We start from the raw sequence: 19,017 nt of genomic DNA, 5'->3' as shown, positions 1-19,017 counted from the left end.
ACAAACACATGTAGAGCTAGTTGGTCAGCATGGACCAACACAGCTGCCTGCAGTTTTGAACTCTCCTGGTGGAAGTAGAGTTTCGGCTACTGGGCAGTAGAGAAATGTAATAAATAAACAAACAAACAAGCAATAAATAAGTAGCTATGGGGACTGTCATGATAAGTGTCTGCACATCAGGATTCACAATGACACCAATGGTAGTACCAGACCCCATCGGAAGCCCCATTCATTCCTTGACATGGTCAGAAAAAACATAGAACTCAGCTGTCCCCCACTTCCTGGATAGCCTGCAATGCAAAGCAAGCCCGTGGACGTGTATCCCTCCACCCACCCCCACCCCCATAAATTAATGGTAGGATTGCTCCTGTAAGTAATTAAGGAAGGCTAGTCACTTGCTTAAGTACTCTGCACTTTTCACTTTTGCTTCTCTTTCTTCCATTTCCTCAAAAGTACAATTTTGATCAGTCAAACAATTTTGATTCTGAACTGAACATTTATTCCACATTTTTCAACCATTCTCCTTCAATCTGAGAGAAAAGAAGTTGCTTTCAAAAAGAAATTGAAAGGAGAAGAAAATTTCGGGGAAATTCTCATGGGTTAAATTCAGGGTTCTTGTCCTTATAGAATCATAGAATCATAGAATCATAAAATAGCAGGGCTGGAAGGGGCCTACAAGGCCATCGGGTCCAACCCCCTGCTCAAAGCAGGAATCCAAGTCAGAGCATCCCTGACAGGTGGCTGTCCAGCCTCGTCTTGAATGCCTCCAGTGTGGGACAGCCCACCACCTCCCTAGGTCATTGGTTCCACTGTCGTATTGCTCTTACAGTCAGGAATTTTCTCCTGATGTTCAGCTGGAATCTGGCTTCCTCTAACTTGACCCCATTATTTTGTGTCCTGCACTCTGGGATGATCAAGAAGAAATGCTGACCTTCCTCTCTGTGACAACCTTTCAAGTACTTGAAGAGCGCATTATCTTACACATCAAGTGGCCACAGAGTGTGCACGAGTGTCCTTATTTTCATTTTCATTGCACAATCATCTTTCCAGCAGCCTGTAGCCTCCCCAGCTTTCTGCACTTCTATTAAAGCCCAGGGTAAGACTTTATGAGGTAATTCCTCCCATGGGGCTTTTGCTGACCAGCTGGTGCAGGCAGTCTGGGAGGCTGCAGAGAAATGGAGGGATGTATAATCGAAGGTGAAAAAAAGCACACACTGCCATCTCAGCCACCATACAGTAATTAGGGAAGCTCAGAAACACCACCAAAACTCATTCAAAATTAATTATAAAACACCCCGAGAATGAGACATAAAGGACATCGCGTTCATAGGGATGTACGAAAGTCACTTACCTTTCACAGATTATGTTGATGGTGGTGGGGGAGGCATTCCGTCCCTCCCCCCGGAATCCTCTGCGGCCGGCTGTGCTCCGCGGGAGCTCCGCGGAGTAGCCAGCCAGGCCCAGCCAGGCCAGAGCCGTCTGCAGCCGGATTTCCGGCCGTGGAGGGCTCTGGGGAAAAAAAAACAAAACCGCGTACACAATAGGGATGGCGGAGAATTTCTCCCCGAATCTTTGGGAGGCCGAATGCCGATGCATTCGGCCCCCCGAAGTTGGTTGAGAAATTCTCCTCTGGCCCCCCGCCCCCCCCAGGATGGGACTTAACTTCGGCGAATGTCCCTCTCGGCGGCGGGTCCCGGCGGCAGTTCGGCGGTGTTTTGTGGCGGGCAGGGGCGGCAGCCGGTCTCCCGACCGGCTGCCACCACCGCCGCCATTGAAAAAAAAAACCTAAAGTAAAAACAAAACAAAACACCCATGATAGGCTACGTAACGATTTACGTAGCCTATCACGGCTAGATTTCCAAAGTCAGCCATGATAGGCTACGTAAATCGTCATGTAGCCTATCACGGCTGACTTTGGAAAAAAAAAAAGCGCGTATGTAAATGGTGGCGCCCATGGGGCGCCGCCATTTGTGTTCCTTATTTTGGCACGTCTAGTCTACGTAAAGATTTAAGGAGACTACGGCGAAAATAAGGGAACGCTATTTGTGTTGCCCTTATTTTCGCCGTAGTCTACATAAATCCTTACGTAGACTAGATGTGCCAAAATAAGAAACGCAAATGGCGGCGGCCGTAGCCGCCATTTGTGTATGCCTTTTTTTTTTTTTTACCCATACATTTTAGGCTACATAAAAACTTATGTAGCCTATCACGTCTCTGTAAAAAACACACAAAAAAACCTGCAAATGGTGGAGGCGGCAGCCGGTTGGAAGACCAGCCGCCGCCACCGGAGCCACCGCCGGGGCTGCCGCCACCCAGAAGATCCGCCCCAGGTAAGTCTCATCCTGGGGGGGATCTACGGGTGGGCAGGGGGGGTGGCAGGCCATTCCGCCACAGATTTTGTGGGGCTGAATTGACTGGCATTTGGCCTCACCGTGATCCGTGGCGGAATTCTCTGCCATCCCTATTCATGCGGGAAGAAAACCTTCAGGGAATTAGAGGAGAGATTTTGGCAAAGCACTAGCTCCATCTTTTCCCAGGAGCTCAAGACAACACTGCCCCTTCCCCCCCACATTTTGGAGGCTGCAAAATGGAGGCTAGCGTGCCAACACAGTTGATGATGTTGCCACTTACAGGGATTGTTGTTGTTGTTCAGTCGTTTAGTCGTGTCCGACTCTTCGTGACCCCATGGACCATAGCACGCCAGGCCTTCCTGTCCTGTGCTCTCTCCTGGAGCGTGCTCAAGTTCATATTCATTGCATCCGTGATGCTATCTAGCCATCTCATCCTCTGCCGTCCCCTTCTCCTTTTGCCTTCAGTCTTTCCCAGCATCAGGGTCTTTTCCAGGGAGTTTTCTCTTCGCATTAGGTGGCCAAAATATTGGAGCTTCAGCTTCAGAATCTGTCCTTCCAATGAGCAGTCAGGGTTGATTTCCTTTAGGATGGACTGATTTGACCTCCTTGCAGTCCAGGGCACTCGTAAGAGTCTTCTCCAGCACCACAGTTCGAAAGCATCAATTCTTCGGCGCTCAGCCTTCCTTATAGTCCTTCCTATAGTCCACAGCCATACATTACTACTGGGAAAACCATAGCTTTGATTAGACAGACCTTTGTCGGCAAGGTGATGTCTCTGCTTCTTACGATGCTGTCTAGGTTTGCCATAGCTTTCCTCCCAAGGAGCAAGCGTCTTTTAATTTCATGGCTACAGTCACCGTCTGCGGTGATCTTGGAACCCAAGAAAGTAAAATCTGTCACTGCTTCCATTTCTTCCCCTTCTATATGCCAGGAAGTGATAGGGCCAGATGACATGATCTTAGTTTTTTTAATGTTGAGTTTCAAACCAGCTTTTGCACTCTCCTCTTTCACCCTCAACAAGAGGCTCTTGAGATCCTCTTCACTTTCTGCCATTAGGGTGGTATCGTCTGCATATCGGAGGTTGTTGATAATTCTCCCAGCAATCTTAATTCCGACCTCTGATTCATCCAACCCGGCATTTCTCATGATGTACTCTGCATATAAATTAAATAAGCAGGGTGACAATATGCAGCCTTGTCGTACTCCTTTCCCAATTTTGAACCACTCGGTTGTTCCATGTCTGGTTCTTACTGTTGCTTCTTGACCCTCGTACAGGTTTCTCAGGAGACAGGTAAGGTGGTCTGGTACTCCCATCACTTTAAGAATTTGCCACAGTTTGTTGTGATCCACACAATCAAAGGCTTTAGCGTAGTCAATGAAGCAGAAATAGACGTTTTTCTAGAATTCTCTTGCTTTCTCCATGATGCAGCGAATGTTGGCGATTTGATCTCTAGTTCCTCTGCCTCTTCGAAACCCAGCTTGTACTTCCGGTAGTTCTCGGTTCACATACTGCTGAAGCCTAGCTTGTAGGATTTTGAGCATCACCTTGCTGGCATGTGAAATGAGCGCAATTGTGCGGTAGTTTGAACACTCTTTGGCGTTGCCCTTCTTTGGAATTGGAATGTAAACTGACCTTTTCCAGTCTTGTGGCCACTGTTGAGTGTTCCAGATTTGTTGGCATATTGAATGCAGCACTTTAACAGCATCATCTTTTAGGATTTTAAATAGCTCGGCTGGAATACTGTCATCTCCTCTAGCTTTGTTGTTACTAATGCTTCCTAAGGCCCACTTGACTTCACTCTCTAGGATGTCTGGCTCAAGTTCAGTGACCGCACTATCATGGCTATCAGGGACATTCAGATCTTTCCTGTATAGTTCTTCTGTGTATTCTTGCCACCTCTTCTTAATCTCATCTGCTTCTGTTAGGTCCCTGCCTTCTTTGTCCTTTATCATGCCCGTCTTTGCACAAAACGTTCCCTTGAGATCTCCAATTTTCTTGAAGAGATCTCTAGTCTTTCCCATTCTGTTGTTTTCCTCAATTTCTTTGCATTGTTCATTTAAGAAGGCCTTCTTGTCTCTCCTTGCTATTCTCTGGAACTCTGCATTCAGTTGGGTATATCTTCCCCTTTCTCCTTTGCTTTTCGCTTCCCTTCTTTCGTGAGCTACTTGTAAAGCCTCATCAGACAGCCACTTTGCTTTTTTGCATTTCTTTTTCTTTGGGACGGATTTCGTTGCTGCCTCCTGAACAATGTTACGGACCTCCGTCCATAGTTCCTCAGGCACTCTGTGTATCAGGTCTAATCCCTGAAATCTATTCCTCACCTCCACTGTATATTCATCAGGGATATGATTTAGGTCATACCTGAAAGGTTTAGTGGTTTTCCCGACGTTCTTCAATTTAAGCCGAAATTTTGCAAGAAGCAGCTCATGATCTGAGCCACAGTCAGCTCCAGGTCTTGTTTTGACTGACTGTATGGAGCTTCTCCATCTTTGGCTGCAAAGGACATAATCAATCTGATTTCGATATTGACCATCTGGTGACGTCCATGTGTAGAGTCGCCTCTTGTGCTGTTGGAAAAGAGTGTTTGCTATGATCAGCATGTTCTCTTGGCAAAACTCTATTAGCTTTTGTCCTGCTTCATTTTGTACACCAAGGCCATGCCTGCCTGTTATCCTGGTGATTTCTTGACTTCCTACTTTAGCATTCCAATCCCCTATGATGAAGAGGACATCTTTTTTTGGTGTTAGTTCTAGAAGGTGTTGTAGGTCTTCATAGAACCGATCAACCTCAGCTTCTTCGGCATCAGTGGTTGGGGCATAGACTTGAATTACTGTGATGTTGAATGGTTTGCCTTGGATTCGTACTGAGATCATTCTATCATTTTTAAGATTGTACCCTAGTACTGCTTTTCCCACCCTTTTGTTGACTATGAGTGCTACTCCATTTCTTCTAAGGGATTCTTGCCCACAATAGTAGATATGATGGTCACCTGAATTAAATTCGCCCATGCCTGTCCATTTGAGTTCGCTGATTCCCAAGATGTCGATGTTCAATCTTGCCATCTCATGTTTGACCACCTCCAGCTTACCTTGATTCATTGATCTGACATTCCAGGTTCCTAAACAATATTGTTCTTTACAGCATCGGATTTTCTTTTCACCGCCAGACACATCCACAGCTGAGTGTCCTTTCGGGTTTGGCCCAGCCGCTTCACTCTTTCTGGCGCTACTTGGAAATACCCTCTGCTCTTTCCCAGTAGCATATTGGACACCTTCCGACCTGAGGGGCTCATCTTCCGGCGTCATCTCGTTTAGCCTTGTGATACGTTTCATGGGGTTTTCTTGGCAAGAATACTGGAGTGGGTTGCCATTTCCTTCTCCAGTGGACCACATTTTGTTAGAACTCTCTGCCATGACCTGTCCGTCTTGGGTGGACCTGCATGGCATAGCTTATGGCTTCACTGAGTTACGCAAGCCCCTTCGCCACAACAAGGCAGTGATCCATGAAGGGGACTTACAGGGATGGCACATGTTAAAACCAAAAACCTGTAGGGGAAAAAAGAAAGAAGCTGTCCCTGCCAATGGTGAGCCCTAGCTGTGATAAACTGTAGGAGAATTACTCCTTGCCTTGGAGAAATTCAGTGAAATCCCCACCACCAGCACCACCACTATAGGGCTTTCAGGGAAGGAGGAGTGTTATCCACACCTGCATTAGAGACAAGATGTATCCACAATCACCTTTCGGAGGTTTCACATCTAAGACCCTGAAGAAGATACTGAACCCTGAAGTATGAAAACTACAGCAGAGCTGACAATTCTCAGAAGCTAAGTTCCTCAGAAAAGTCCTGATATTTTTCTTTTCTTAACCCCTGCCCCAGAAATAAAAGGCCACTTTGTGGCATTTTCATCAAATTGTCTTCACACGGGTGGCGGGAGGGTAGTGACCTCATTCCCCCCCCCCCGGGGGGAATGATGCTAGGTATGGGGTATTGTGGAGGATGGAAAATGGGGGCCTGGTTGCTCACAAAGTTGATGCTGTTGCCACTTCAGTGGCAGCAGAAAAGAGCAAAACCCCTTAGGAACAAAGAAAGAAGCTGTGCTATAACCTTTGCCAAGGGTGAGCCCTAACTGGGAGAAGGTGTTGGAGAACTGAGCAGAGCGTTGGACTCAATGGTCTTGTAGGGCCCTTCCAACCCTACTATTCTATGATTTGATTAATTTCTCTTCCCCTTAGAGAAAATCAGTGAAATACCCCCCCACACACACACACACACTTCTCTGCCCACAAATAGGCTGGAGAATTTTGAGAGGCCATTTGTGCACAGCTCTCTTCTGAAACATTTTTGGAGCCCAGGACGAGAGATGGGCAAACCTACCCCAAGTGAATTAGTTATTTGCTGAGAAAGTAACAAACTCTTCCCTGTGAACACAGATGAGAGTTCTCCTTTAATATGAACTCTCGTTCTGTGCATACAATTTTGGGAGCTGTAGTTTGGAATTGCATAATGAGGCATGGCATCATGCATTACCTCTTAATGTGCCCCCTTTCCAATTGGTTGTTGTCATGTGCCCTGCCTGCGTGATGATGTCACTTGCTGTCACCAATTATCAGTATGAAGATGGACTGCAGAGTCCTCCGCCTTCTCCTCAGAATGAAAGCTGTTACCTAGGGAGGTGGTGGGCTCTCGCACACTGCAGGTACTCGAGATGAGGCTGGACAGCCACCTGTCAGGATGCTCTGACTGGGATTCCTGCACTGAGCAGGGGGTTGGACTAGATGGTCTTGTAGGCCCCTTCCAACCCTACTCTTCTATGATTCTGTAGCAGGGGTGACAACGATGAGAGGAGCAGCTAAGGAGATGACTTCAAGTATGATTTGGGGGGGAGTCAAGGTGATAGAATGACTGAAAACATGGGGGAGGGATCTGTGCACTTCTTTACTGTATATGCTTTGAAGCTCACAATCAGTCCCTTGCCACTGCAACCGATCTCGTCTGATCTCAAAACCCAAGCAGGGTCAGCCATGGTTAGTACTTGGATAGGAGACTACCTGGGAATCAGGCTTCCTGCATAGAGCAGGGGGTTGGACTCGATGGTCTTGTAGGCCCCTTTCAATCCTGTGATTCTAACTCTGAACTTCATAGTGAATATGTAATACATCAGTCCAGCTTTGCTACAAAGCTGAGCATTACGAATAGATGACTTTGGACCAATGAGCCAATTAATAATGGAATTCAGTAGGGGTGTATGAACCCCACTCACCAGTCCGCCTGGGGGTCCACGGTGGGGTCCGCGATCCGTTCCTCTCCCCAGAATCCTCCCTAGCCAGCTCCGCTCCATGGTGAGTCCACAGAGTTGCTGGCCGGGTCTGTCCGCAGCTGGGCTTCCACCCGCTGCTGGTCTGTGGACGCAAATGGCGTCCAGCATAGCAGACGCCATTTGCGTCCCTGCTCTTTTTGTGATAGGCTACACAAATCTTTCTGTAGCCTATCATGGCAAAGAGCAGGGGCGCAAATGGCATAGCAGATGCCATTTGTGTTTGCAGACCAGCAGCGGATGCCAGCAGACTCAGCGGATGGACCTGGACCCAGCTGGTGGCAGGTAGGGCCCGTCTGGGTGGACTTTCCAGGGTGGAGGATGGGGGTTGGTCTGTTCTGCCATGGACTCCAGGGGGCCAGATTCTTTAAAATCTGGCCTCATTGGAGTCTGTGGCAGAAGTCTCTGGCATCCTACAGGATCGGACTCAAAGAGTGCTTATCAATGGGACCTTCTCAAACTGGGGAGAGGTAATGAGTGGGGTACCGCGGGGCTCAGTCCTGGGCTCAGTGCTCTTCAACATTGTTATTAATGACTTGGAGGAGGAGGTGCAGGGAATGCTGATCAGATTTGCAGATGACACAACATTGGGCGGGATAGCTAATACTTTGGAAGACAGAAACAAAATTCCAAGTGATCTGGATAGACTGGAGTGCTGGACAGAAAACAACAGAATGACATTGAATAGGGATAAATGCCAAGTTCTGCACCTAGGAAAAAGAAACCAAATGCACAGTTACAAGATGGGGGATACGTGGCTCAACCACACTACAAGCGAGAAGGATCTTGGAATTGTTGTCGATCACAAGCTGAATATGAGCCAACAATGTGATGTGGCTGCAAAAGAGGCAAATGCTATTTTGGGCTGCATTCATAGAAGCATCACTTCCAAATCCCAGGAAGTACTAGTTCCCCTCTACTCAGCACTGGTTAGGCCTCATCTGGAGTACTGTGTCCAGTTCTGGGCACCACACTTTAAGAAGGATGCAGACAAGCTGGAGAGGGTTCAGAGGAGGGCAACAAAGATGATCAGGGGACTGGAAACAAAGCCCTATGAGGAGAGACTGAAGGAACTGGGCATGTTTAGCCTTGAGAAGAGAAGACTGAGGGGAGATAGGATAGCGCTCTTCAAGTACTTGAAAGGCTGTCACAGAGAGGAAGGCCAGGATCTCTTCGCCATCATCCCAGAGTGCAGGACATGGAATAATGGGCTCAAGTTACAGGAAGCCAGATTCCGGCTGAACATCAGGAAAAACTTCCTGACTGTAAGAGCAATACGACAATGGAACCAATTACCTGGGGAGGTGGTGGGCTCTCCCACACTGGAGGCCTTCAAGACGAGGCTGGACAGCCATTTGTCAGGGATGCTCTGACTTGGATTCCTGCATTGAGCAGGGGGTTGGACTCGATGGCCTTGTAGGCCCCTTCCAACCCTACTATTCTATGAATCTATGAATCCCTAAAATTCAGCAGCATCGCTAGCCAGGACTAGTGATTTTCCCTTCCTCTTCCAAAGCCGTGTTTTTATCAAGGAAGCATGCAGGGTGTGGGCTCATCTGGGAGCTTGATCATCTTTGTCTCCTTTAATTAACCTAAAATCAAATCCTTTCAAGCTGAGAGCAGATGTTTATTCTGTGTGAATGCAAAATATGAACAGCTGCATATGCAGTAGTTAAGGCAGTAGACATCTGGGGCCAAATTCAGAGGTGACACAGAAAGTCACAGGAATCAATATCAAGCTACATGAAACATATGAAATGATAGGAGTCAACCTAATTTATGTAGGGTAATATTTTTGGTGCAAAAGGGGGCATTTGCCCTTCCCAATATTCTCTGAAATGTCCCCTCCCAAACTTGCTTTTTCTTTTCTTTTTTTACCATTTCATAATGTTTTGATCCTGATCAATTCCCCTTTTAACACCTGTTTTGGAACTTTTTAGATTTTTTTTTTTTAAGAGGATTATTTTTGCCAGCTAGGTGATGCAGGCAATCAGGAATCATGTAGCCAACATGATGACATCATGCTGCCAAGCAGCCATTCATACCGAGCTACATGATGACTTTAGTCACTTTACACAAATCAGAGGGACACAGCAACATTTCCTACACTCATCTCAGCACTCATATGGATTATATGATATGAGGAAAATAGGAAGGGGAGAGGAAATCAAAGAAACACTGGGAATGTATGAAATCCACCCAAGGAACCCTGCTGGCAATTCCATTTTCTGGACCCATGCCAATCCTCCTCTTCCTCCTGGAAAATGTGTTGCCTAAATCAAAATTCTATTGGTTCCATTTGAGTTCTTCTATCCTGCTGTGCCTTTCTCTCCCCCACCCTTTTATACTTGCTTTCCATAATGTGTGTCATCAGATATTTTAGTGCATGCGTGTTCAACTGCAGTTCTAATGTGTCAAAGCCTCATAAACCATAGCTATTCTCATGCACATGTAGATTGCTTGAGGTGAAGCTGTATCACAGGAACTATAGTGACACAGCTATGCAAATGAGGGGATGGGTGGCTTGACATTTAAAGGTGGCCTTTCTTTTCTAAATGTTTCCATAACTAGAATATGGCTGCCTTTTCTGAGATAATAGAAAACAAACTCTCAGGTGATCTGAATGGTCACAATGAAAAGTTTAGGCCACTGGAGCACACTTTCACTTTGGGAAAGCCGACTCAAATGGCGCTAATAGTGATCAGTAGAGCGGAGAGGAAAGGTTTCCTTTGAGTGCTTCTCTTGCTTGTTTGTCTCAGCTGGAGGCTTGTAGAAATGCTGCGATGCACTCAAGAACACCGCACTTAGTCAATGTGTTGCAAAAAGGAAATGGATTTTGAGACAGATGGTTAGGAACAGAAAGATTAAGTGAGTTTTCCCCCAAATAAACAATGCTTTACTTTCTCCCCCTTCTTGTTTCAGACCAGCTGCAGAACATCAGACCCACCAAGCCAACTGGCCTCCAGACTTGGATCTTGACAACTTCCCTGATAGGCCATTATATGGACCAAGTTGGGAGTCTTCAGCTTGGAGGATCACAAAGTAACCCAGGCCTGGAATAAATTATTTTCTTATGTCCGAACTGAAAAGACTTACTTTGGACTTTTTAGCATAATCACAAATCATGCTAACTTGTTCACAAATTTCATCATCATCATCATCTTCATCATGTGCCAAAATCTGCCCTCCAAAGTCCTGAAAATTTTCTTCCCCTATGGAAGAACTTCCTTAGAACTAGAATTTCTTTTGAATTCTTTTGGTGGTGTTTCTGGTTTACCTTGTTGTTGCAAGATGTTCACATGCATTTTTTCCTGGGCACAGTACAAGGTGCTATGTTTTCCTTCCTCTCCCATACACATGTAGCCAGCAAGCTGCAACTTCCCCAGATGCCCACACTTCCTGATCTGAAACAAGAATAAAAACAAAAACACGATAGGAGGAGTTACCTTTTGGCACTTTCCGTGGTCTTTACCATGTGTTTGTATGGGGGTTCTGCTGCTGTTGCAGCCCACATTAGATATGGGCAGCTGAGACCCAGTAGTGGTATCCAGCTAGTACTGCCCTGAGAATTTCTATCACATTCTTTCCCCCAAATTCTCATTCAATTTGATGGGGAAAGAAACTGCACCAAAAAGGTTTTTCAAAGGAAAAGAAAATAGTGAAAGAAATACTCATGGATGGGGTGTGGGGGATTTATTTATTTAGAACAACTATATGCTATCTGCATTGGTTGGATCACAGACTGTTCTGGAAATTTGGTGGAAAGAATCAGAGCAGACAAAACAAAATTGAATGTGAAGTGGATGGCTGCTTCAAATCCCATGATCTCAGTATATGTCTGGATTTTCCATCCCTAGCACTGTTCAAATATTTGAATCACCAACTTCCAAATTGGGGGGGGGGAAGAGTAGGGCAGTGAAGAGAAGAATCCATGAACAAAAGATGAATACATAGATACATACATAGAATACATAGATTACATAGGGATGTAAGGGATTATACCTCTAATATTGTGCATTTTTAGCTTTCCCAGCTCCAAACTGCACATATTTGAATATGCACATTTTTTAACTTCCTGTTTTACACAGAAATCAAAGGCGCAAAAATGGTGGTGCTCACCGAACGGGTTCGCAGTGAGTACAGGGGAGCGTGAGCGGGCACAAGCAGAGGGTGAGCAAGGACAGCGTCCCGGTGGGCGCAGTTTGGGGGTTGCGGGCGGGGGTTGCTTGATGAATTCCCGAACCCTGAGCTGTGCTCATGACATCCCTAATTGTACATGCAAACTCTCTGCTCATGGTTATTTCAAGGCCCTGCATTGACATGTTCTGGAAAGTGGCATGTGTTAGTGTGTATCCTGTCCTTAATGGAAATGTAGTGTCATATTGTGTGGGCCTGTTATCTGGAACATCCCCCAAATCCTCTGGGACTGCTCCCCCCCTCGCAGTTTATTTTTGTATTGTTTTCCTTTTGGGTTTTCTGTGTGTATATAGTAGGACTTGCAATCCATTCCCATGGCCCAGCTTGCAATCACCAATACTTTTCAGTCATGGCCAGTTGGAAATCTAAGAAACTCTGGCTCATGAAATATAGAAAGCTTTATTCCCCAAGATATCCTTGTCGTAGACTTAGCCCAATCAGTAACAGGAAGATGAACCTGATTGGGGAATCAGTGTGAGATCCTGACATATCTATTAATGTACTGAAAACAACAACCTTTCCCATGAGGCCCATGGATTGAGTGAGAGAGAAGCAATTTCCAAACTCCAAAGTGTGCTTCTGTGTCTCAGGCTTCATCAATTCTTTCCTGCATTGAAACATCCAGCCAACGCTTCACGTTATTAATAATAACAATTTCTAAAGTGTGACACCCCGGGCACTCACCGGATGGGATTGTGGTGAGTGTGGGAGGGCATGAGTGGGCGTGAGCGGGGGGTGAGTGAGGACAGTGGCTCCATGGGCACAGTCTGAGGGTTGTGGGGTGTGTGTGTGATGGACTCTCAGACCCAGTTGGGTGCCCGCAACATCCCTGGAGGGTGAACAAGCTGAAACTTAATCCAGACAAGACGGAGGTACCGTGGATTAGGAAACCAACTACTTCAGATGGAGGTTTACAACTGGCCTAAAATGGGGTTGCACCTGCCCTGAAAGACCAAGTGTGCAGTCTGGGAGCCCTCCTGGACTCTGAGCTAATTGGGGAAGCCCAGGGGGCTGCAGTGTCCAGGAGTGCTTTTTACCAGCTTAGGCTGGTACGCCAACTGTGGCCCTATCTGGAGAGGATGGACCTTGCCTCAGTTATCCACGCACTAGTCACGTCCAGGCTGGACTACTGTAATGCACTAATGCATGGGGCTGCCTTTGAAGGTGGTTCAGAAACTTCAGCTTGTGCAGAATGCAGCTGCCCGTGTATTGGTGGGGGGAGGCAATTTGATCACATAACACCTATGCCGCACCAGCTGTATTGGTTACCAGTGCATTTCCAAGCCCAGTTCAAAGTGCTGGATTTGACCTTTCAAGCCTTAAATGGTTTGGGACCAAGTTATCTGAAGGACTGCCTACACCCATATCAGCCTGCCCACACTTTAAGATCAGAAAGAGAGGCCTTTCTCATTTGCCCACCCATGAGAGCAGTCCTGTGGGTGATCACACATGAGAGGGCCTTCTCTGCAGAGGCCCCAAACCTTTGGAACAAGCTGCCATTGGAGGTCCGCCATGCTCCTCATTGCAGACTTTTAAGAAGGCCTTCAAAACATATTATTTTACCTTGTCCTCCTCTTGATATACTGCTATTGTTGCTGTTAGTGCAGTTAGCATTTTTGCTGGTTTTATTGTTGGCTTTTATTGTTGTTTTTATTGTTTTTATTGTTTTTATGTTTTTATCACTTTTAATATTTTAAATGTTTTTATGAATTTTATGGCTGTAAGCTGCCTTGGGAGGAATTCTGCCCTAAAACGTGGCCAAGAAATATTTTAAATAAATCAATAAAATGAAAAAAAAAATAGAAAGGCAGTCCACCAGAACTCTGAAGGAGGCAGATATAACATTACTCCTACATCCCCTTAGAGAGTAGACAGTACTTTTGACATTAATGTGAACTTAGAAAAATATCTGTCTTCCATGCAAATGGCCCCAGAGTAGAGTGGAAATGTTTAACTATCCACCTTCCAGCCCAGCCTATAAGAAGTCATAGATTTTTTTTTTATTAGCCTAATTTCCATTACTCAGCAACAACTGTAGAAATCTTTGCTCAAACTAATTAGAAATAGTTACACTCTGCACTTGCAGAGCGATCAGATTTATTAGCAAAATTATGTGTGTGCACACGTAGCAGATAAATAGGAACATTAAATACAAGAAATATGACATTCATGCCACTTTTTAGAATGAGGAAGCATTCCAATCAAGCAGTGAATATTCCGAAAGAGTAGAAGGGTGGTTTTTTTTTTTCTTCTTCTTCTTCCCCTTCCACCCTCCCCTCCCTGCAAACTGCTTCATTCAGCTAATATATGTTTCAAAGAATGTAAATGGAGAAGCTGAGGCTGGCAAAAGGGGAAGCCATATATTCCCAAGGATACATTGTTTTCTTCCTTTCCCCCCCCTAGAAAAGATTTGGCTGCAGGAATAAAAGCAACCTTCCCCTGTGTTTTGTCCCACAGGACAAAGGTCTCATAGCTATAGGGCAGGGATGGGGAACTGGTGGCCCTCCAGATTTTTTTGGACTGCAGCTCCCATCAGCCCTAGACAGCATAGTCAACAGTGAGGGATGCTGGAGGTTGCATTCCATCAACGTCTGGAGGGACACATGCTCCCCATCCCTGCCATAAGGCAAGGGGTGTGTGTGCATTCTTTGCTCCCAGACTCAAGAATGCAGTTCTAAGACGTGTGAGTGGGAAGCAGGACTGCACTGAGTAGTCACAACCCTGACATCACTTCACTGACTAACCCTGCAGCCTGGTGGCTCTCCATATTGTGTGAGCATCTGCAGGGATGGAACCTTCATACATGCAGCTGTACATGCAAAGGCTTTGTCTGTCCTGTTCTGTGGTTACATGAGGTTCACAGAAGAATCTAATGTCATTTGATTTGACAGGGTCAGATCTGAGGAAGGGGATCCTTCCTATGTAGAACAGTTAAGGCAAGGCAAGCAAGGTTGTGTTAGGTAGGTAGAGCCCAGTCAAGGAGCATCAGGCCCTGCAAGCTAAGTACAGGCAGAAACCCTTTTGGATAAAGGTCAGCTGCAGCAAGACCACATATTAGTCAGAGCCAGCTTTCATAACTGGAGTGGTTCCCTTCCCATTTCCCCTTGAGTGGGTAAGCTGAGAGACTGGGGGTGAGCCTACCCTCACCCAATAGGGAGGGGCCATAGCTCAGTGGCAGAGCGCATGCTTGGCATTCAGAAGGTCTCAGGTTCAATTCCGGATACATGGGCTGTGTAAAATCCTCTCTGCCTGTGTTTCGTGGATTGTCAGGTGCCTTTTGTTCCATCGGCCACTGACAGACGGATGCAAATTTATTTTTTTTTTGTCCTGTGGAAAAAATACGTAAATACTTACATAATTATTTACGTACGTATTTACATAATTTACCTTAATATGTAACGTTTAGCATACTGTCCCCCCTTCCATTCAATATTTCCTCAGCAGAAGCTTACGTATTTTCCTACGAATTCATATGCGTAAATTTTGGGAAAGTAAAAAAAATCATCGGACAGTCCACAGACTGCGCGTGGCCTGAGGGGGTCGCTCCGCAGCAGATTCCTCAGGTCGGATTCTTAGAAATCCATGCTCATTTTAGCTTGCCTCAAATTTCTCCAGCATCCCTAGGTTCAATCCCCAGCATCTCAAGGCTAGGGATGTCACAGGTGTCTGGCTGGGACTCGAAGCCCGGTGAGAAATCACCACCTCGGCCCCATAGATGCCAGTCTACAAATCCCCCTGCTTGACTGGTTCAGCAGGCACCGATCCAGGCAAGCGTGCAATCACCCACTTCCTTGCTGATTCACCATTTCGCAGAAAATGGCAGCTCATCCTTGCTTGTAAATGTCCATCTGTGCAAATGGTGGCTGTAAAGGGCCATTTAGGCAAGATTACAGGCATAAGTGGACAATTTACACTTGTAATTTTTTGCCATTTGAACAGATGAATGTTTATGCTCAGGGACGAGCCACCATTCTTTTACAAAATGGCGGCTTGGTGAGGAACTGGGTGGCCACACACTGCTTGCCAGGTGCTCATGGACTCCTTGGCTCGGTGTGTGGCAGTGGCACAGTGAACAGGGGCAGGGGACTGGTGGGGGTCCAGCAAGCAGCATGCGACCTGGACCCCAGTGAGTTAGCCCATCCCTACTTCAGATAGGGCTGGAAAAGATTTTTGAAATCTTGGAGACCTGCTGCCAGTCAATATAGACAATACTGAGCTAGGTGGGCCTGACTTGCTATAACGTAGCTACCTATACTTCCCCCAGGTCAGTGCCTCAGGGTTCTCACAAGGGTGCCCACATCTCATCTCCTTTGTCCATGGTCAGCCTACATGTTGTAACATACCTGGCCCAAAAGGTCCACATTAAACCTTAGCAATCCTTCTTCTTCCAGCAGTGCAGAGTAGGTGGGAAAAAGCAACCCTCCCCATCTAATCAGGAAAAGGAGCTTCCCAAATCCTACTTCATCCCCCAAATGTCTAGCTAATCCTGCAATGTTTGAAGGTCAAGTGGCTTTGCTTAGCTGCTGCTTCACCTCAAATTGAAAAAGAAGGGGAGGAGGCAGAGTTTTAAATCTATGCTCCAACAATCCACCTTCACACACACACACACACACACACACACACAGAGAGAGAGAGAGAGAGAGAGAGAGAGAGAGAATGGTTCACCAGCCTGAGCCCTCACCAGCTAATTCTGTTCCTAAACATTATGCTCTGGCCTGGCTAAATGGCTGAGTCAAAGCCACTACAGATCAGGGATGTGGAAATAAGCAAAACAAAAGCTCTCAGGGTTCTCTGAATTTCATCTCAAAGCTTGTTTTGATTTGTGTACATATCAAATTGAAACCTTTGTGGGGTTTTGTTTTTTTCCATGAGAATCCAGGTGTATTTCAACGCACATTTCCCCAAATGCATGAAAAAATGTGTGCATTTTTTAAATGTACACATTTTCTCCCATTGGCAAATGCATTTGTGCACGTGTTTTGAAAGTACACTTTTTTTCATATACATTTTTTAAAAACATGCACACATTTTCAAACACATTTTTGTTGGTGTTCCGCAAACTGCATTGCAAGATTGGAAATGGCCTTCAATCACAGTTTGCATCTGCCGATCTGGATGCACTTTTTCTCATATTTGAATTTTTTTAATCTCAAATTCCTTCCATCCCAAATGTGAAGGAATGTGCACATTTTGATAAATTCTAATAAAAAATGAACTGAAATGGAATTTTCGTCCATCTCCATTAACCAAATCAATAGGCACAACTATTACCAGCATGGAGAGGGCCATTTTGTAACTTCCGGCCATATCAGTATCACTGTTAATGAGGAGGAGCCTGTCAGAAAAAAATGGTCGCCACCCTAATTAAGTATTAACCCTAATTAAGTATTGACATGGTTGAACAGAGAGAGAGATTCAAACCCAGCCTGTTAGGAGCTAAGCACTGAAAAATTCCATGTGTCTGTGTGTATATATTACATACATACATTATCTCTATATCTATGTCTCTCGCTCTCTCTCTCCCTCTCATCTTTATATATTATCAAGTAGTTTTTTCCTGAATGTGGAGAACTTTGCAAAATTTGTTAAATTCTTATCAAAACCAAACTGAAATTAGATTTTCACCCATCCTTAGTTGTGACAAAGGTGCAGAATTAGAAGCAATCAGCCAGATTAAGAAAAATGCCATGCCACAAGGGTTAAAAAACTAAGGAGTGGGAAAGAAAAAGGTGCCCTGAATGGCCAATGAGGGAGCACCCTCAAAATTCCTACTCAAGCTCCAATGGGAGACTGGCTAATCCCCTACTGTTGTCCAGGGGTAGGTGAGTGGGAGACTGCACAAACTGAAAAAAAGGTTGACTAGAGGCAGTATTTCCTTATAAAGGTGCCTGTTTCACCTCCCCCTTGCCCAAATGTCCTAACTACTGTGATGCTGGGTCATCCCCCCTGCCCCCTGTGTCTCCCTTGAGGATGTGTGAATCAGCAGAACTTGAGCTCGCCAAAGTTCTCCAAATTCCATCTCGAAGCTTGTTCTGACTCAAGTTCCATATCAGATTGCAAGTTTTGTTTTCTTCTTTTCATGTGCAAATCCATGCATATCTCTGTGCGTATTGTTCCAAATGTACAGTTGTGTACATCTTTGAAATGTAGACATTCTCCTTTGTTTGTGCACATTTTTCAAATGTAAGCATGCTGTCTTGTCAAATGCATTGTTTTCGCTCTGTGAATCCCATGTACAGACTTTGATTACAGGTTGCATCTGAGTCTGTGTTCAGTCCAGAAGGTGTGGACTAGGTAAATCCTGATTTTTTAAAAAAGAAAAAAGAACTGAAATGAATGCTTCATACATCCCTAGTCTCCCTCCAGGACCTGAAAGGGTGGGGGGCAAATCCACCCTTGGCCAAGCAATTGTGATCGGACTATTATGTTGCTTTTAGAATGGCAACATATATTAATTCTGCTTTGAAAGTGAGACAAGGGGCTTTGAATTCAAACCCCCAAATTGTGCTTAGTTCAAGGTAAGATAAGACGAAAGAGTTTGGTCTTAGGTTTTAAATATTAAATTTTAAGGATTGTTGAATTTCTGGAGGTAACCAGTGGTTGTTGTTTTTGTTGGTTTGTTTTTTAATTTAAATTTGTTTTAGCTGTTCATTGTTTTGCAAATGACTGGTTGTCAATGCAATAAAATTGAACTGAATTGTATAAAATGTAGCAGGTGTTTTGGATTCTTTTAGGCCCTTTACCTTCCAGATGGGATAAGATGTTACCAAAAGAGATCAGCTGATGAAGCTTCTTGGAAACTATGCCCACATCTTCCTAGGCAATCATCCAGTCCACCAATGCAAGAACTCATTTCATTTCCCCCACATCCCCCACCCACCCCCATCATCCCTGCGACCAAAATACAGCACATAAATTCAAAGAAGCTAATGTCACTTGACACATAATCTGGGCCGCTTTGCAGTGCTATTAGCCAGGATCAATCAAGAGATTACTTGTTTTTGTTTTCATTCCTTTTCCTCTTGGCTGCTTAGGAAGCAGGACAACTGTTTTGTAATTTGTACATGCCTTGTGGCAGGGACAGCACAGCACAAGAAGGCAACTTCAGTTATGCTAAGCCAGTGATGGCTGATGCTGGCCAGCCACCAGCATG

The sequence above is a fragment of the Heloderma suspectum genome, chromosome 5 (assembly GCF_057233095.1).
Source record: "Heloderma suspectum isolate Gila_16-S chromosome 5, 16-S_ref, whole genome shotgun sequence".
NCBI lineage: Eukaryota > Metazoa > Chordata > Lepidosauria > Squamata > Helodermatidae > Heloderma > Heloderma suspectum.
This window is presented reverse-complemented; position numbering follows the sequence as displayed.